Source organism: Mercenaria mercenaria, chromosome 11 (genome assembly GCF_021730395.1).
Source record: "Mercenaria mercenaria strain notata chromosome 11, MADL_Memer_1, whole genome shotgun sequence".
Lineage (NCBI taxonomy): Eukaryota > Metazoa > Mollusca > Bivalvia > Venerida > Veneridae > Mercenaria > Mercenaria mercenaria.
In genome coordinates this window covers 68,684,392-68,706,118 of record NC_069371.1, presented here as the reverse complement: position 1 = coordinate 68,706,118, position 21,727 = coordinate 68,684,392, and positions in this window count along the sequence as shown.

The following is a 21,727-nucleotide window of genomic DNA, read 5'->3' as shown; positions in this document are numbered from 1 at the left end:
CAAACAGCTTATACGTTATCTCAAAAAACACAAGTGGGTGGGTTTCCCTCTTGTAAGTAATTTTTTTTAAAACATTAATCGCGTAGCTGCTAAGAAAACCGGACGTAAAGTACTTAAAGAACCAAAAAGGAAGTTGTAAATTTTTAAGTTTTCCCAACAAAAAAAAAACAGGGGGGAAAAGAAGGGGAAAACATTTATACTACAATTGGCAAATTATACTGTTTATTTTGGGAAAGTATAGTTTTGTAAAAATTTTTCAACGTCAACCCAACAATAACTCAGTATTATAGCGTATAAATTGGAAACTTGAAATAAACAACTTTTGTCTAACATTCTTTTGTTATGATGTCTGCTCGTTTTCTCATTGTAATTTAGTTTTAAATTTTTAAAAAAAACATTATCTTCTATGCCAAAAAAAACAAATTAAAAATTCTTTTTAACTAAATTAGTAGTAATTTCTTAATTCGTACCTTTCCCAGTCCACACTTTAATAAAGTAGGTAATTTTACGTTTGGGGAAAAGGAGTGTAAAATGTACCCGGACTTTTACAGAATAATAAAGTTTTTTAAATGTCAAAATTTTTTACCCCGGATTACCATCTTAAAAAAAAATTTTACATTTTCCCGAGTCTTTTTTCCCCTAATATTGTGAAACATTGGTATTTTTTTGGCAATAAGAGCTTTCAAAAGAATTTAAAACCAAACAATTTTTTTCACAGTCTTGTCACAATTTCTGAGTCGGGGATGAATATTGTCACATCTAAATGACTCTGCCTAACTGAAAAACATTGAAGCGAGTTATGAACGACTGTTCTGGCGAAATACAGTGTGACCCAAAAAAAATCGTTTTTTTTTTCCGTCTCAAAAGCTTTAAAAAAAATACTTTCCCAATGAACACATTGAAAAGCGATTTTTGAACTAACCCGTTCCCGGGGAAATTTTCCTGTTGGGCCAAAGAAAACGTTTTTCCGTTTTCAAGGGCTAAGGGTACGCAAAAGTACTTGATTCTATAAAGTGACATATGCAGACGACTTAAACCCTTTCCCCGGCAAAAAAAAAATTTCACTTTTACATTATTTTAATTCAAAAAATTGAAACTGAGACTTTGAAAATGGGGGGGCCTCGCCCTTTAAATCTCCCCAAAAAGGGGAAAAAGAGTTTAGAGCCGGGAAAGGGTTTTTAACAAAATTTTATCTATTGAAGTTTACTTATATTACTTAAAAAAAGAATGTTGGATAAATTTTAGGGAAATCTGAATTAATATTAATATTAAGCACAGGTAAGGAAAACCATTTTAAATGTTAATTTCAGTGTGATTGTGTGGGAAATATTTTTTCAATAAAAAACTATAAATAATACACTTTATGGGAACCGCGGTTTGGGGTTTGGTTTGTATTGTCACAATTTTGTAAACCGGGAAAAATGTTTTTTGAAAAAATTAAAAATTTTTATATGATTTTACATTCGTTTGGGTATAATTTTTAAAATCGCACGTTTTCAACATTTTCATGATTTTGGGGAAAAATGTGTTTATTTTCATTAAATTTTTTCTTTAAAATCTCCAAAAGTGTAAAAAAATTTAATCTTTGATGACAGTTTTGGGTTTCCTTTAGACAAAAAAAAGGCCTTTTAGCAGATTTTGTCGAGTGGCCCTTGTTTGTGTCCGTCTTTGGAAAATGAATGCATGTGACTTCTTTATCTGTTGCAGAGAAAAATGGAGCTTTCTCAATAAAATATGGGAAAAATGGGGGGGAAATTTATTTTCGTTTTTTTAGATAACAATTTGGGCAAATTTTTTTTAAAAATTTTGTATTTCCTTTTTTTTTTTTCACTTGGGAGAAAATTTTTTCAATTGTTCACGTTAAAAATTAAAAAAACACTGTTTTAAAAAAAAAAAAGTTAAATAATGAAAAAGGAAAACAAAAAAAAAATTTTGTAATAGTCACATTTTTTTTGATTTTTTAGTCGACGCCAAAATTTTTAGGTCATATTTTGTTCCCCGCCCTTAAATTTTGTTGTAAGAACCCCTCTCACTTTGTGTTCAGGCAAGGGCCGGGTTTTGGGGAGAAAAGGAAACCGGGCCGTCAATCTTCCATAACCAAAAGTGAGGTTCGAACCCAAAATCGGCGAGAGGGGAAAAAGGGCCTTTTAATTAACTTTCTAAAAATTAACTCCTTTCTCCCATCATCATGTTCTATTTGGGTTTAGATCGATTTAAATGATGGATATAGAAATTTTTTTAAAAGAATGCCGAATTTAAGAGGGGCGTTCAAAAATGTTTAAAGTTTTATCCGAAATTTTTTGTAAAACCTTGTTTTTTTTTAGGGTGCGGTTTTTTGGCACTTTTTAGAGCAATTTAAAATTTGGGAAAACAATGAAAATATAAATTAAAAAAAAATTCGTAGTTTTCAAAGTAAAAAATAATTTATTTGGGGTGAGGTGTCCCCGGGTTTTTACTAGACAAATTTTTTTATTATTGAATTGTATAAAGTAATTCCCTTTATTATACTATTCAACAACTAAAATATTGTTAAATTTTTTAGTTTTTAAAAAAAGATAAAACAAATCAAAGATCTTTACAAAAACATTAAAGAAAAATAAAAAAAAGAAGTTTATAACAGTTTTAAATTTTGGTGGGGTATTTTTTTTTCTCGAAAAAAAAGATTTGGTTAGTAAATATGCCTGTGCAATTTTTTTTAGGCGCGATAATCAAACGTTTAAAAAATTCTTGTAAATTTTTAAATTTTATTAAATAGTTTCTTTAAATTTCCCATTGCGAAACTATTTTACAACTTTAATTAAACCCCTCTCAACACCCATTCCAGATGGAAACAAACCCCGAGTTTAGATTTTAGTTGTGTTGTAAAAAATTTTAAAAATGAAAAATTGGGTTTTTAAAAAAACGCAAACACATCCAAATTGCTTTTACCTCGTAGAAAAAAGATAGAAAATTTGTGATTTTTTAAAAATAATTTTATTTTCCTGAACTCTGGATGCCCGGACAAACCCAAATTTTTAAAAAAAAGGGCTAGAAACCGGGGTAAAACCTCACTTAAAATTATATTTTTTAAATTTGAAACCCGTCGATTTTTATAATTTAATATCTTTTGTTTTCAATGAATTTTTTCTCAAAAATGTGCCAAAACCCCATCTAAAAAACCCCCCGCGGTTACGGAACTACATACAAAAACATTACATTTTTGAACGCCCCCCCTAATGCCCATTTTTCCCCCAATTCAATTTTTGTTTGTTTTTTTTGTTTTGGGTTTAATGCCGTTTTTTTTAACAGTATTTCCCGCCATGTAACGGCGGGGAGTTAACCAAAACCCGTTTTTCCCGGGGTTCTGTTTCCAGTACAAAACCTGTTCTCCGCCCAAATAACTGGGCCCAAATATCCCCCCATGAATTTTCCAGAGGTGGAGGGGAAAGATTTAGAACACGATGCCCTTTTTCCAAATCGTTTACGGAGAACATCCCCCGCCCGGGGGGTCGGGAAATCGCGACCCTGCGAAACCATAGACCAACCCCTCTCCCCTTGAGATAAAAAGGGGTGGGTCCCCCAAATTAAACCCAAAAAGCAAAATTCCGGGACATTTAAAAAAGGTTTCCAAAAAGCATAGAAAGGATAATTTTCTAAACTTACTGTAATAAAATTTCCCTTTTTTTTTAAAACTTTGTTCAAAAAAGTTCCCAAAAGCATTCCATACGTTTTCAATTTAGAAATGTGGGTTTGTTTAGTAAAAAGCACGATTTTATGATTATGGGAACGAACGGGAAACCCAAAATACGAATTTGGGCAAATTTTAGTGTTTCCCCTGTTTTTTCCCCTCCAACCACAAAACACACCCACACGCCCACGCACACCCCAGGGCACACGCACACACACACAACTCCAAAAATTTAATATTTTTTTTAGGGCACAAGGGGTAATTTAGATTTACTGTAAAGGAAACAAAAAAACCCAAAATTTTAAATGTGAGAAACCAAAAAACCACCCAAAGCCTTTTCAATTATAAATGTGTTTTTTGTACACTAAATAATTGGTTTTTTAAAAGATGAGGTTTTATTGTTTGCAAAAATTTTCAAAAATAAAATTTTCCTTTTTTTTCTTGAATATCATATTAAAAGAAATTTTTTTGCAGTATGCATTTTAAAGTTGCAATTTTTAAACAAGGGGAAATGTATATCATTTCTAAATATACCTGCTCAAATTGACTGTCATTTCCCGTTAGGGTTATGTGTCACAGCTACTTTGGTGCTTGAAAAGTTGTACAATCGAGTCTAAATTTGGGTTTCTTTTAAACACTCAATGTCTTGCACTCTTTAAGTACATTTTTCAGGGGTGTCCCACTTTCCCCCTTTGATGCCAAAAATTTCAAAATGGTTTCAAAAAAAAACACAAATTAATGAGTTATTTAAACTAATTTCATGTTTTAAACTACGCTTTTAAATTTGCTTATACTTATATATTTTTGCTCCCAATTTTTTTACGAAAGCCTTTTTAAACTTTTTTGAAAACTCCCAATTTTGTTTCCTTGAAAAATTTTAGTATCAGGCCATATGAAAAGGGGTGGTAGTAAAAAACCCAAAGACCCCTGGTTTTATCGGCCCAAAACCTTAACCCCAAAATTTTACCGCTCCCCCTTTCCAGCTTTTTTTCCATAAAAAATTTTTTTTTTTTTTAACTTTCTTTCTAAAAACAAAATGACAAAGTCCGATGCTAAGTTAAAAATTATTTTCCAAACACGAAAATGACTTTTTGGGACTACTTTAAAAACAAAATTATCATGTCCCGTGTTTCCCTATTAAAAAAGACGAATCGTATATTTGTATCAATTAAGGTTTTTCGACAAATGATTGGGAAAATTTTGAAAGTAGCAAAAACAAAGAATTTTATTTAGTTTAAATATAAATTCATCTGATTAGGACTTTTAAATTTAAAGAAACTGTTTTATTGAAAAAAAACGTATTGGATACCTTTAAAACGTTTCCATTTGAAACAAAAATTAAAGGCACTAATTTTCCCCTTTTTTATTTTGTAGGAATTTTCATTTTCTGTTTGTGGTTTTTTCCCAAATTTTTTTAAAACCACAGTCACAAAATACGGGTTTGGGTAGCTAGTCTAGCCACGGGTAGATACGTAGTAATCCGTACCCAAACCGTACCTGAGTGTACGGACCCAGTACAGATTGATTTGGGTTTTCACTTTTTTGGTTTCGACTCAGGTACGGATCGATAAAGGATTACTACGTTTATCCGTGGCTAGACCCTAGCTATCCGCGCCGTATGTGTGACTGGGTATTTCTGTGGGGTATTTCAGGTTTTTTATGCAGTTTTGGGAATTTGAGTAAATAGTAATTTTTGGGGAAAAAAGCTCTTGCCTTCTTAAAGCCCTACATAATGTAAAAAGGAACTTTTGCAAACAAGGTGATACTAAGACCCTAGTGATACCCGGGAAATGGTGAAATTGGGGCAACTGATACAAACTAGTAATACAGTTGACAATTACCGGGCCAAAAAGCAAGTTTTTTAAAATTTTAACATTGGGTCGAACTATTTGAACAGAAATTAAAATAAATCAATTTTTTTTAGGCTAATTTTCTTTATTAGAAAAAAGATTTAAAATTTTTCCATTTCCAGAAAAAAAGGGTTAGTTTTTTTTAAAACCAAAAGGCGTTTTGTTGTTTAATTTTGATTTAAACCCCTTTTTTCCCAAAGTTTCATTTTAAATTTGAAATTAAAACCGTGATGGGGTTTTTTACCAGGACTTTGGGATCGGGTTGCACGACGGTCCTGTCTTCCATTGTTTAAAAAAACCTTTTTTTTTATAAAACAATTTACAGTAAACTTAGGGAAAAAATCGATGTGTATTCCCAAACGTAAGTAAAGTTTTTTTAAATTGTATGTCGCAAACATGTCATTTAATTTTGTAGAAAATTATCAAGGGAACCTCCAGTCATTTTTAAAAAATTTCCAAGATGGTAAAATTTTTCATGATTTTTTAAAGGAAAAAAAGGTTAATATAAAAGTAAAATTTCTTACAAATTGACAGTGGGCATATATTGGGCCCAAAAACAAAGTATTTTTAAAGTCAAAAAATTTTATTCAAAGAATGGAGCAGTATTTGAAAATATTAAAGACCTGCTCCGTCCCCACATTTTTTAAACCCTTTAAATTGGGCACTCAAAAAACATGAACATCCTGCAATGAAATCGAAAAAAAAGTGTTGCGCGTGGCCGTTTAAAATGTTAAACCCTTTTTAAAAGATAGGATTTCAACAACATTTGAATTTGAATTAAACCGCGGGGCAAGGGGTTTTTTTTGAGTTTGACGACACTTTTAAATTTTTTACTTTTTAGGGGTAGTTTTCCTTAAAGTTTTTTAAAAAAATCTGAAAAAAGATTGACTGAATATAATTGCAAAATGAAGTTTTCGACGAAATTGGGGAAAAACATTCGTTCAGGGTTTGGGGGTAAATTGTCCCAAACCCGACATCTTTAATAAAGCGTATTATCATTTTTAGCAAAAAGATTTTCACGAATTCATTGGGGGAGGAGAAAAGGTTTGGTTGCGGTGGTCACAGGTTTTATCTCTTAATTTTTTTCTTTTTTCAAAGGGCCCTTTTAAAAAAGATTCAAATTTTAAAAAATTTAAAATATAAAACAAAAACCCCCTACCCGCTGCAGTAGTATCTAAATGTCTTTGGAAAATCACCTGAAAAAATTTTTGATGAAGGGAAATTTTACAGATGTAGGCCCAAAACATAAAGTAAAAACACATGGGCCCTTTCCTTCAAATTTAAGTGTATACAAATTTGACCTTTTTTAAAAATCAAAAAAATTTAGTGATAAACATGGGAAAAAGGGAATAAACAAACCCGAACAAACGGGTTTTGTCAACCCCACAATGAAATCGAAAAAAAGTCTTACGAAAATTAAAAGGGGAAAAATTTTAACAACAATGTTCAACTAAAAGAGGCGTAAATTTTAAAAGTCCATTTTAAAATGAAAAAGGAATTGAATTTTTTGAAAAAAAAGTATTGATTCACAATATTTTATTAGGGGAAAAATTTAATTTTGTTTAAAATTATTGAGGGGGTTTTTAGCAAAATTTAAAAACCCGTCTTCAGAATAAAACCCTTTTAAACCCTTAAAATTAAATCCCAAAAATGGTTCTTTTGGGGTTTTGGGAAATTTTTTGCTCTTTAACCCTGGCATCCTTGATGAAAAAGGTAGTAAATTTCCTTAAATTTTTCATCCTTGGGGGAGTATTATAAACATTACCTTTTTATGTCCCTCCTAGATGGGATTTTAAATAAAAAAAAAACCCTTATTTTTATAAACTCTATGGGGTTTTTGTACAAATTATCCTTTATTTTCCTTGGGGTGGATAAATTTGTAAAATTTTTCTTTAAGGTCATCTTTGATGCGTTTTCGGTTTAAAATCTTCCGGGCATGTACTTTCCCTTTATGGAAAAAACGGGGGACATTTCCCCTTTTTCATGTCATCCTACAAATTTACTCTAACATGCCACCCTTGAAATTCTTAAAAGGAATTTCAAATATTTTCATTTTGGCATTTGGCGTAAATAGTTGGCCCCCTTTTTGCATCCTTTTTAATATGATACGAGGCCCTTAAAATTTTGAAAGTTTCCCATCCCAACTCGGGGCACAAAACTCTAATTTTTCCTAATTAAAATTTTATTACCCGGAGTGCTTTTGTTGAAAACTATTGTTTTTGTAGTTTTACACCCCAAATTCTGTGTAGTGGGGCAATATTTCCCTGGGTTCTGGGTTTAAATGTTTCCCTATTTTAAAGGGGAGGTTTTTTAAAAAAAGGTTTGGGCCCAAAAACCTGGGGGAAAAAAGGAAAAAGGCAAAAATTTTTTAATCTTGGGTCATGTTTGAAAACGTTCCCAAAAATTTTTTAAAAATTAAAGCGTGTGTGGGGTGTTTTATTCGCTAAAAATTGAAAACTTTGGGGACCAATTTATTTTATTTAGGGAAATATATAAAAATAAACAGTTTCCAAGGAATTTTTTAAAACCTAAAAAAGAAAAAAAAATTGGGGTTATGAAGCTTGTGACTTTAAATACAAATAGGTTACCAAAGGAACAAAGCTTTCCATCTAAGTGCGATTCATACTGCATTTTAAACACTATTCCTTGCTAAACGAAATCGTGTTTAACTTCCTGGTTAAGGGGAAAAATTTCTTTAAAGAAATCGGTTTTTAAATTTCCGTTTAACGGAGGGCGTGTTCAATGTCTTTTCAAAGCATTCTTAACAGTCTGACAAAAACACATAATTAAGTACATTTCGTCTAATCAGTTTGGCCCGACAAGTTAAAAATTTATATTTTCCCTTTACGAAAAAAACGATTTTAAAAAAAATTTAAAAGTGCTTGTAGTCAAAAAGACTGGGATAAAATGGAACGATATCACTTATTTCCTTATGCTTAAATAGTTAAAGTGCGGGATTACACTCAACATTCAGATAGCGGCCTCATAGATTTTGCTATTGTTAAACACTGCATAGAACAAAGGCACTGAAATTTATAAAATCAGTAATCTAAGATGTTATGGTTTAACAACCGAAACTAGTTCCAAACAAACACATCCATTACTGTAAACAGTTGAATTCATAATCAAGAATATGACTGATTGTGTTTTCTTCAACCGAGCAAACTAATATTGTCAATATATCAGGAAAGGGTTGTTCGTAATGAAACAATAAGCGTAAATGAAATGATAAACGGAAGTACAGTCACAGGAGGCAATTACTGTTTTGATTCCTGTCCAAATACCACAGTAGTTTTCCAACGGATAACCAATAAAGCCAAACAGCATTAATCATACGTACGTTTTGATGGTCAATGATTGGAATCATCAAAACCGACAGGCAGCTGCATGGAACAAATAGCACCTCATCATACCTTTCTAAATCTAATTATGCAATATCTTAAGCAAAATAGCTTCAGTGCACAGACGCAATCTAATTCATCAAAGTATGACAAGTGATAGACAGAAATATACTGAGATATTTGGAAATCAAATCATCTACCACAGTTACCACCAATATAGCGAGCTGTAACTATGATAAATTATCTTTTTCCTTCCTTATAAACATTTCATTCAGCTGCCAACATTTCCATTACGAACATGCCAAATCCGGAAGTAGTATATTACCGCATTTCTTCCATTCTGATGTTACAAGCAACATATATATTTGTAGCACTTAGCTGTCTAGACAAAAGAACTTTTTTTCTGACATGTCAAGGTTTCAACATAATGTTCCAAAATATAAAATAAGATAACTTTTATACGTTACTTTGCAGTTTCGCTTTCTGTTACATTGTGTAATGGTACGGTGTGGTGTTACGAAGCTTTTGTCATGATTGGCGGCTTCTTTCATTGAATATAGTTTTTTCCTGTCTTACTGTAATTCTGTTAAAGTAGGTGTATACCAGTCGAAAGAAAAAACCCAAAAATCATGTGTATGCGGGTGTCATATTCAGTTATTTCTTTATATTTATTCAGTTCACTTTCTGAACATTGCGCAGTATTCCAGGTCATTGTCCTTCCATCCTCTCCATTTAGTCGGTAACTATCTGTTGTGCTATTCAGTTTGAAAGATCTATCCGCTTATATCTCTAACTGCTTTTTATCAATTAGTTCTGTAGATTTTCTTTGTAAATAATGTAAGTAATAAAGAATATATACTGTTTTCTTTCCGACATTATCTGACAGAAAGTGATACTTATTAAGTAAGCAGGCTTTCTGCAAGTCTCAGTTTCAATAATATAATACCAGTAACGTAACTGCGTAAAAAAACATCAAGTTTTAGGTTTTGTGGCATTTTCAGTAACCGTCAATTTTGATTAAAGAGAATTGACACTGCTGAACATTTAACAAGTTTTCCTAGTTAGAGTATACCTTTGCCATATTTTATCGCTTTCTAGAAATCAACCCATTATCATTGTTAAATATATCCCAACTTTAATAACAAATGGGCAAAATTTAAGCTATGATTTAGCTTTACTTTGGGGAAAATATAATTAAAATCAAAATCTGTCGAAGTGTTTTTAATTTTTTTCTTTTTTTTTAAATTCCTGTAAAATTGTAATTAAATGTTTATTTTCTCTTTCAATCTGACCAAAACAGCTCATTTATACCAACATATATTCTGAGCTCTATTTTTGTCAATGTATTATCATAGGTAGGATGGGTAGCGTCTCTTTGTTTAACTCGATATCAAGTTGTTTTTGTTTAGAGGTAGGCGTTTTTTAACAATTTTCGTTGAAGCACCATAACGTGGCAAGTTCAAACAAGATATGTGAGTGGCCGAAATTATACAACACGGGTAACGCTTAAGAGCTCCGTCTTTAACGGCATTACACCCACGTTTTTAATTACGTTGATGTCACTTTAACGCATATTAAAGAAATTGTAAAGGAATAGCGCAGTCAAGCTTCATGTAACAAGGAAAACAAAATTCTTTGTCACCCTTATCTATTATGCATATAAAATGATAATATACATAATTTAAAAAACCCTGAAATATGTTTGCAATACATGTATATTAATGAAGCATTTTTTGAATTCCTTTAATATTACTTGGTACAAATGTTTCCCATGACGAGACGACGTGTCATGCGCTAAACCTGCACCCCTGGCTAAAACGTCAAGGTCACACTTGAAGGTGAAAGTACAACAAGGCATTTTTCCTGTCCGGTCCATAACTCTACCATCCATGAAGGGATTTTTATATTACTTAGCAGAAATGTTCCCCATGATGAATCGACGTGTCATGTGTGAAATTCGAACTCCTGGCTGAAAGGTCAAGGACACAATTGGAGGTCAAATGTCAATAGGGCTTTTTCCTGTTTGGTACAGAACTCTGTCATCGATCAAGAGGTTACAATATTATCTGGCAGAAATGTTCCCCTAGATAAGACGATGTGTTACGTGCAACACCCAGAATACTAGCTTAAAGGTCAAGGTCACACTTGGAGATCAATGATCAATAGAATTTTTTTTCCTGTCCAGTCTATAACTTTGTCATGAAAGACAGGATTTAAATATCAGTTGGCATAAATATTCCCCTGGATAAAACAACGTGTCATGTGCAAAACCCTGGCCATTAGGTGAAAGGTCAAGGTCACACATGGAAGTCAAAGGCCAATAGGGATTTTTTTCCTTTCCAGTCTATAACTCAACAATCCTTAAAGGGATTTTAATATTGCTTAGCACAAATATTCACCACCATGTGTCAGAGCGCGAGAACCAGGTCCCTAGGTCTCAGGTGAAGGTCACACTTAGAGGTCAAAGGTTAAATGTAAGAATTACTTTGTCCGGAGAATTTCTTCTTCATGCATGGAGGGATTTTGATGTAACTGGGCGCAAATGTTCAACACCATGAGGCAACCTTGTTTTTTCTTTGTTGTTACTATAAATAGCTTAACTTGTAACTTTTTTATTACTGGCCGTAGGGAAAGATCAAGACCACTTTTATGTGGTACAACATGCTTGTTACATCCAATATTAAGGTGTATTTTGACCTATCTCTGAGTTTTCTGTGGACATATTATATAGATTATTTTAGGATTAACTTTCCTTTGTTGTTACTTTAAATAACTTATATCATAACTTCTTTTATAATTGGCAAAAAATCCATATGAAAAATACAAGTGCTAGTGTAAAGAAATTTGCTATCAATGACAGGTATATTTTGTGGTATTCTGACCCTCTTGTTTATATTTATAGATGTTATGAAACAATCAACAACTGTAGGTTTTAGTACATGCACATTTTAATCCAAGTGATTTGTTATAACAAATTGTATATATAGTACAATATTATTTATACATCTTTGACAGATATCATTTCATTATGTTATTCTGTAATAGAGAAATTAGGTGCCTTCCAGTAGGGGACTTGACTTTGTATTGAATAGCAATACTTCATTCATTTTCGATCTAAGATAAATTAGATGAGGTTGAAAAAATAATGAAATTATCTACGAGATACAAGCATTTTATAAGTAAGGTGTTGAATAATACCATGTGCCAATACGACCCATTGAAAAATAACAAGGTCGATATGAAATCTTTTGAATTATAACATCATATTATTATTCAGCTATACAATACTTCGGTCAAGATATTAGATATATTATTCATATCATATGTAACAGACTGTGCAAATACAAAACAAAAAAAAACTGATCCGAACCAATATGACAAAAAATCCCCCCCCACAAAAAAAACATATAAAGAAAATACGGGATTCTGCCATTGTTACGACCAATACGAAGTTGATTAATAAGATTATCATTAATAACGTGACTTTAAATGTCCTCTGGCAGGCAGTCATGTTGGACCAATACGACCACACTCGGACAAATATGTAACTGTACACCGACACAATTATAAACCATTTGGTGATTTCGTAGTCCCAGTCAGTGACTCTAGTTACTACCTCTGACGTTCTGTCCACATAATCGCAATATCAGAATAAAAAGAAAAGATATCGTTCAATTAATGGGAGCTCCCCAAAGTTTGAGACGAAGACAATATGCGCATCTTCTATTGACAGTTAAGCTTTCTATGCTTTTTTCGCTGAATTCTAGCTAGAGAAATACACCGGACAAGGATGGTGCTATAGTTGAGTAGTGAAAAACATCGAACCGGAAAATATTAGGCGCATTTCCTAGCTCGTGGTATATCAGTGTTTTCGCATTATTTCTTTATTTCATTGTTTGTATTATAGCAGATAAAATTGACGAAGCAGTGTCTGTTATTGCAGTCAAGATAGCTTAGCATGCCTTGAAACTAGATTTATAGTTTTATTACATTGATATTTCTCAAAATTAATATATTTAATATCAGCTCGAGTGGTAGATAAGCAAATATGAACATGTGCAACATATGGAAAAATAACCAACCCTAAGTTGAAAAGCTTTGAAAGCAAATATTGACTTAATGTGCAGCTGGACTTTTGCAGATAAACAAACTGTTATGCCTAAAAATAGAAAATATGAAGTAGTTATAAAGAATGAGAACAAACCAGTTTGAAGGACAAAAGAAAAAAAACCCAAAAAACAATAATAAACAAAACAAAGCAAAAAAAAAAAAAAAAAAGACATTCATGACGTTTGTTAAAAATATTTAGACGGATATTGGCTGCATGCAATATGAGACTAAAATAAAATACACATTATAATATTTACAGACATCGAAATTCAACCGCAAATTAGAGGTTTTGGACGTGAAAGTGCTGCTTTGGCCAACTTAACCAAGAATGTAAATTCACGACAAAATATCTGTCCGAGCTCACCTTTAGGCATTCCCAAAGACGAGGATAAAGTTCCAACATCTAATAGTCCAAGCACAGGCTGTGGAATCCAGAATAACTGCTTCACTGTTTTCAAACGTGTGTTTTCAGCACTTCTCATCATTGGAGATGTTTTGATCGACTGGACATCATTGGCTGATGTCATTACGGGAACGGTGTCTGATGAAAGCACACTTACAAAGAATGAACAGTTCACGTTCTCCTTTCCAGCGATCGACGATGCTGCATTAAACAGCAGTTCAGCGGAAACAGATAGTAAGTAAATAGATAAGAATTTTATGACCTGAGATAATTACTTAAGTTTTGGATAATGCAAGTCATTATTTGGATAAACAAAAACAAAGTATTGCATCAAATGTCATTGTATGAATAATACCTGATAAACCATAATTACTATATGTACCATAAAGGCAATAGGCCTAAAAACGCACCTGGCCAATCTTAAAAGCGATTGCCTGTTACGTTATAAGACAGGTGCCTTTTTGAGGTTTTAAAACCGGACCGTGGATTTTTGGCGTATTTTGAAATAAATATACGTTTAACAACGTTAAAATGAATCCGAATACGTTATACTCGGTCGCAGCTGTTTCTTCAGCTCAAGAGCAGATTTTCATTATAATGACTTAATTTACCGTATAAAAGCGTATGAATAACCATATATACGTTTTCAACGATAGAGTACTCTTTAAATTAAGAACCAAATATACGTTCTTCAACGATACAGTGCTTTTGGGTATTGCAAAAAAAAAAACAACAAAACAACGGTTAACATAGAAACCACTTATGTATGCTACAGGCAATCCACGTATTTTTTATTATAATTATATAGGATAAATAAGGTAGGCAGTATTATAAAACATGTATGTGAACCATCGTATTGTGTATTCACGTTCAAACAAATATTGTCATTTGTGTTGTGTTTTAGTAACAATTTGAACGTCGATAAACGTAATAAATACGGTTGTGTACGTTATCAGATGAAAAGTTCTAACTTTTACCAACATGCCCACAACGTGCAAATACGTATTTTAAGAATAGTCAATAATGATCGATATTACCATTAAGATCGATTTTATTGATCACTTTTATAATCGAGATAATCCATATATGAGCCGCGCCATGAGAAAACCAACATAGTGGGTTTGTGACCAGCACGGATCCAGACCAGCCTGCGCATTTGTGCAGTCTGGTCAGGATCCATGCTGTTCGCTAACAGTTTCTCCAATTCCAATAGGCTTTGAAAGCGAACAGCATGGATCCTGGCCAGACTGCGCGGATGAGCAGGCTGGTCTGGATCCATGCTGGTCGCAAACCCACAATGTTGGTTTTCTCATGGCACGGCTCATATTGTCTCCAAATCTACATAAGTCTTATGTTTGTCTTATAAGGCTTTATTATACGTGACTGGAATTTAAATGGATCAGGGTTTTCTCAAGAATGCTTAAATTATGCAAATTTGACAGTTGATTGATTTATATCGATAAAAGTAGGTATTTTAAATAAAGACATTCCGAAAAAAATATTTATCATGAATTTAACAGGTAGAATATTAAGACAGTGAAAGAAAATTTTAAGTCCGCTTTTTGAGGCATAGAAATAATAAATGTTTCAATTTAAGGAATTAAAAATAAAAAATAAAAGTTTCAGGGTTCTTACGCTAAAAGGGATCAGGTTTTGAGGATAGAAACATTTGCCCCGTTTAAAAGCGTTATAGGCATTCACTGTAAAGATTGGCCCGTTTTTGAGGACTCCAAAAGTTTACCTGTTTCACTGCGTTACCGATGAACAAATAATATACGGTAAATTATGAAAAATATGAACATTTCTTAGTTTTATTGTGCAATGCAATCAGCATATTGTTCTCATGTGCTCATACGTAAATCAGAATGAATAAAAGTTATCTTCTTTTTCATTTCAGATTGTGGCTCCTCTACCTTTAAACTAACGATCTCGTACGGCAGTTTAGTCATTTTTGGCTCTGTCTTCGCGCTAGTGAAGTTGCTGAACATCGTTGGAGAAACCAGGCGTGAAATTTGCGAGAAAAACCAAAAGTACGATAAACGTGACAATAAATCGCAAAAGAATGAAAAGAAAAAACAAAAATCGTTTGGATTTCAATTGTTACACGGCTGGGTAGAAACATTCTTTGCCCTTTTGTTTGAAGACCTCCCACAAAACTTCTTGCTTCTCCTATACTCGATGTCCTGTAAGAGTAATGCCTTAAACAAAACAAAGACATTTGCCTCAATGATGGGTTCTTTTGTGAAAAATGTTGTGCGAAAATCAACATGTAAACAAAAAACTGGCTGCGTTTGCTGTCTATCTGCTTTCGAGATTGGTTGCATGAACTTCACTTGTTTATCTTGCGTTATTTGTTCCTGTTGTTCGTCCGCACAAAATTACTATCCAGATGGAAGTTTAGTTAAGGTCAAGGGGGTAAAACGGCGAATTGAAGATGTTGTAGACCGTTGTATGTATTGCGAATGTGTTGAGCTTGAATGGGGGTGTGAGGTAGATATTCCACCTGTTTGCTCGTGTGGGCGCTGCGTTTTAATCGAACAAATGGGGTGTTGTAATAACACATTTAAAAGTAAATGCTGTGAACTGGAGTGCTATAGGAACGGTTGTTGTGGTAAAAGGATCGATAAAGACCCAATATGGTTACAGAAATACATAACATTATGTTATCTGATCAACATTGCAATATTTGTCTTGCATGTTCTTGGTACAAGTTTGGCTGATATGTTTGGTCTATAGACAGCATAAGAGATTTATTTAAAGTGACTGCAGCTCTGCTTGTTTCAAAATTAAAAGAACTTTGAAATCACTGCGACCAGTTTCTTTATTTAGAATTTGTCGTTAGTAATAACACCATTCCAATAATTTTAGATATTTGTGAATTCAACTAAAGATTGTACTGTAGTTTTCATGTTTAGAACTTATTGTTGTATGACATGTTCCTTTCTTGTATACACGTACCATGCTTTGAATGATGCTATGCTTACATGTACGTATGTACATATGATGCTATGTTAAACATTATGCTTACAGGTATATATTTACATTCGTCATATATTTTCTACGGAAAGAGGTGTTTATTTTCCTATAAACAGCATTGGCTATAGAAAACATTATGCTTACTGGTATAAACATACTAAGCTATTTATGGAAAGCTGTCCTTCTGACGTTTTCCTTAAAAAATCTTTGTTTCCGGTAACATGCTAAAAAGATTAGTGTATGTAGGTCGGAAATTGTATTTTTTTTAATGTTTTGAAGTGAGACTTTTTGGAATTTTTTTTGTCAAAAATGAATACAAATAAAGCGGTTATGCCTTTTCTATTAACATCACTGACCGCGTTTAAAACATAGAAAGTAAAGTGTTGCAACCTTCAGGGTCGGGCCAAAACTTTAGTGTAGGATACCGGAAACAGACATTTTTTACGACTTTACTATTTTATACATATATGAAGTAAATGCAACCTAGCGTAAATCTTTACTGGATGTTATGCTTTTAACTCTATGTTGTGTATGCGGTGCTTTCGCCAGCGTATGATTTTTCTGTAATATGCCATTCGAATATCATATTCTGTTCTTGCAACATTATATGCAGTGCTCTTCCTTGATCAAACTATATTATGTTAGTTAAATAATTGTGAAAGTAGAAAAAGCACCACCTTAAACAACACACATAGGATTGTATGGCAGGATACTTTTCACACGGTTATATAGCAATAATAGACATTACTTATATCTTATTGAAATAAAAAGATGAAATAATCGCCCATATTATTTGTATAATGTATTCATTATTAAGAATGTTGTTGGGCTTAATAGTTCTTAACATTTGTATTCGAGAATAAGTTAGTGTACATACAATTACTTCCCTCCAAGTGAATTCCTAGCATATGTTACAGTAAGTACAGAAATATATTGTAAGCATAAAAGATATATTAATCAAACCCCGCGAAGCCACAAAAAGCATGTAAGCAATAACGTCGCGGAAGCCTTGGCTCTAGGAGAAACACCAGTAAAAGCAACGACGCAGGATAAGACAAATATCAAATCAGTCCATCCCTTAGTGGGATTTAAGAAGTTATAGCCATGGATTCTTCGACCTGTTCTGCCATCAAAGAGAACGTAGTGAGCAACTGGAAACTTGAAACTTTTTTATTTACTTAAATACCTACTTTTACATATAAAACATATTCAGAGGCGTTGTACAATAATAACTACGCAAAGAGTTGAACAAGTAAATGCACTTCATGCTAGCGTCTCGGAATAGCTACCCTCATATATAGTTATATATATTTCTATGCGCACTCATCAACGGAATAGAAATTAATTGATTTATTGGTTTGAGATAAAAGTGCATGACAAGGTTAAGATATAAGAATGAAATATCGCCACTATTCTTCCTCTGCATGCACACATCCCTAATATATCTGCATTTAGGCTGATCTTTTTTCGAATTAGTCAGAGACGGGTATGACCTATTTGACAGCGTGATAGTACAACTTCCTCACTATTTCTCTTGTCATGTTCCCATGGTTTAATGTCATGAAGTTTATTAATTTTTTTGTCCAGCATGACTTAAATTCCGATAAAATTTGATTTTCTTTTAAAAAGAACAAACACAGAAACCATGAAAATTATACTTTATTTTGGATAAAAGGTTTTCACATACTTTGACAGCAAAGAGATGAACAGTACTTATCTAAAGTGGCATATTTCTGCCACGAGATAGCTAGGTAGCTATCACGATAATTTGTAAACTTTACAGGAAATGTGTGCATTTTGTTCTGAAAACATTTAAGCAATAAATAATATTTTCTAGATATTTTCTATTCATTTTCTGAAAATGTTTTAGCGCAAAGTTTCGCGTTAATGCTTGGAACTGCCACGAGATGCTAGGTAACTATCACGCTAATCCTTTAAACTATCCAGCAAAGTTGTGCATTTTTCTGAAAGCACTATCGCAATAAATAATTTTTTCTCGATTTGCCTTTTATTTCCAGGACACTTTAGGCTATTACGATAAACTTTTCAGAAAAGTTTGAAATATCGAGATAATTTCTGAAAGTATCGAGAAAGGTAATATCTAATAAATGGCAGTTGTGGGCACTTACACAAAATGTACGGAGAAAATAATGTAAATTTAAAGCAATAATATTTCCAGGAAACCTTCCACTATTTAGATAGTCTTTTCAGAAAACTTCGTTTTATCAAGATAGTTTTTTGAAGCATCGCGATGGCTACCTAGCTATCTCGTAGCAGAAATATGCCACCATACTTATCTAAGCTGTGCAAACTCGAAATATGAGAGTGAACTGAGTAAGACTCAATTAATATGTACCATGTACATATATTATAAAGTTCGTGCAAAAAGGTACGGGCATAATATTAATGTTAAAGGGTTCATGTTCTTACAATAAGGTTCATCCATTAAGTATTACATCTGCATTTTGAAATTCATTATCTAGACCATCGGAGTTCTTCAAATATGAGGGCATGACAATATTATAATATGCATACCACATTTTTTTTCATGTGAAATTTAAAAGGTTAAATAACTATCTTGAAAGTAAAAACAATACCATACTGATTTATATATAATTCAATATCAGCAAGTCAGAACATCCACAAAACTGTAAAACCATTGAAGTAACTAAAACTCTCGCCTTATACATAATGTAATTGTAATGGTAACAAAATAGTCGGATAAAATCTTATCAAGCATTATTTATGCTATCATTTTGGTTAAACCAATACAAACAATATTCGATGGCAGATGAATAAGTAAAGGCCTTAAATTGCCAACCTGTAAATTTGTGATATTAGATCAAAATATATTATTGCAGTCATCTAAGCCTAGTTTTGCTGTAATTGAAACTAGATTAAATTTTATAATTTTATCCTACTGATATTTACAAACGGTTTTCTCAAATTTGACATAATAAATTACTTTGATTTAATATCAATTTAAACCGTAGACAAGCAAACATATGAAAAGCAAACCGCTGTTTAAAAACTTTGAAAGCGAAAGCTAGATTTCACACATAGAGACACTTAAAACTGGAGTAGTTTTGCATTGCGTTTGTAAGCGGTCTCCATACAAATGTATTGTTGTGGCAATTTTGCTCTAATTATGGAATTCCGCTTAAGCATTTTCTTTATCTCACATGAACATGCTCAATTAAACTAAGCTTTTACTTTACTTGGTTCAAATTGATTTTCTTTCAGATTTTATCAAACAAAAATAAGAAAATTAATAGAGGAATCAAATCATGTAAACTACAATATTTCGTTATTTTTTTTCAGAACATATATTATCAGCTGAGCACTATATGATACTATAAGAGGAATACAGTGTTATATATTTACAGCCATCAAGCGCATGTAACTGATCAGGACGTTATTCTGCCTAATTTGGTTTGTTTATTCGGCATCTTTAAGAAAAGGATACAACATTTTTTTCCAAATTAAGCTGATCTATTTCAAATTTTTCATGTAATAACTGATGACAAATCTTTTAAAAATAAGTGTACTTCTGAATTTTGCATTTGGTTTTCAACAAAAAATAGTAACGATGAAGAAACACAACGTTTAAGTTTACCTTTTTTTAAAAAAAATCATTAGTTCTTTTGTACTAACCGGTACATTTGACAGCACATTAAGGGAAATGTCTAACATTGATTACGCTGTCCAGTAAACTTGGATGATACTACTCAAAAGTCTGAGTGCAACATTCTCCTGTAGTATCCCCACATACAAGCATGCCAATAGAATGACCTCGAATAATACAATATTTGCTCTTCCATTATAAATTAAAGAATAGGAGAAAAAATTTCTGTACATGTCTGTTCAGCAAGGCTTAGTTTCAGCCACATAAGTCGAAAGGGACATAACCATTACATTCTTTGCATGGTAATGTTCGCTCGAGTTAAATATCCCACATCCATTACAAACATGTAAGGTTGTATCGCCTGTTGTAAGCTGATACATAATGCATATTTTATGTCAAAGTGTTCATGTTAACAGTGGACACGTTCCATTTATCAAGTCTTCGTAGGTCAGAAACCATGCGTCCTTTTATATCGTTTTAGTGTCTTTTTAAATATACTGTTATATAAAAAATACATTCCAAGGACATTTTAATCTGTATCAATTTAAAGTACCCAGTAGTGTGTTGTAAAGCAGTGCTCCACTGTGTTCCTATATATCTGTCTTGGTAGTCTAAATATAATTTTATGTATACTTTCACGATGTTTTCTTTAAACGTGATAGTTTTAATGGATTTTTGCTCATACTTTTATTGTATATATCAAATACACCAAGCGTCTGGTATACTATGGTTTCCACGCCCGAGGTGCAGATATTGTTTTATACAGTTTCAATTTTATTTCTTCTAAATAGCGGTAATCACATTCAGCTGTCAACTATTCGTGTAAAATCATGTTTTAATTTATTAATTAGGTAGATCTGCACATTCAGTTCAAACATTATTCTACTATGTAGAATTTAATGGAGTCTTTAAATGAGAGGAAATAAAATCTGCAGCACCCCCACTGCTTGATTCCACACAACGTAACTTATACTTATAACAGTTTGTAATACTTATGTCATTCTATGAACACTACAAATGTAAAAGTGTCGACAGAACACTTTCTGAAGGAAACTTTTTCAGTGAATAATGGGTAGTTAGGATATTACTTGACTGTGATAAAGTTATTACCAAACAAAGGGCACTTTCTTCTTCAACAACCTGCTTTCAGTTAACTGGAGATAGTATAATAGTTTTAGGTCAGTCTTTTCACTTAGCAAATTGAATATCTTTTTTTCGAGAATGCGAAAACAGGTTTTTTACAATCTCCAGTTTGAATAAACTGATATAATTTAGATTAAAGACATAATATTAATACATTTCTGCCTTTCGATAAAGTACACCAGATATGAACTGCATACATATAATATAATTTGATAAAATCTTTTTTTATTTGTACGTAAATACAGCTGTACTTTATTATAGCTTAATTTTATCTATTGTAGATTACCTTTCCGCAATTTTGGTGACGAATGTGCAAATATCTAAAAGATAAGCACCTTTCAGGAGGATATAAGATAATGGCCAAGTTTTAATTTATATTATACCATCTTCGAAATGTGCTGTGAACACGTTATCTAGGGGTTTAGAACTTTGATTTTGATTTGTTAATGTAGGTTTTACGGCGCCCCAACATAGTACATGTTATATGGCGCCAATACAGGAACAAACATTTTGATTTCATATCTTATTAACATCAAAATAAAGATACGAGAGTGGAATTCTTAAATCACAGAAAAACAAAGCTAGTATCCCTCATCTTACAATCATGCAAGA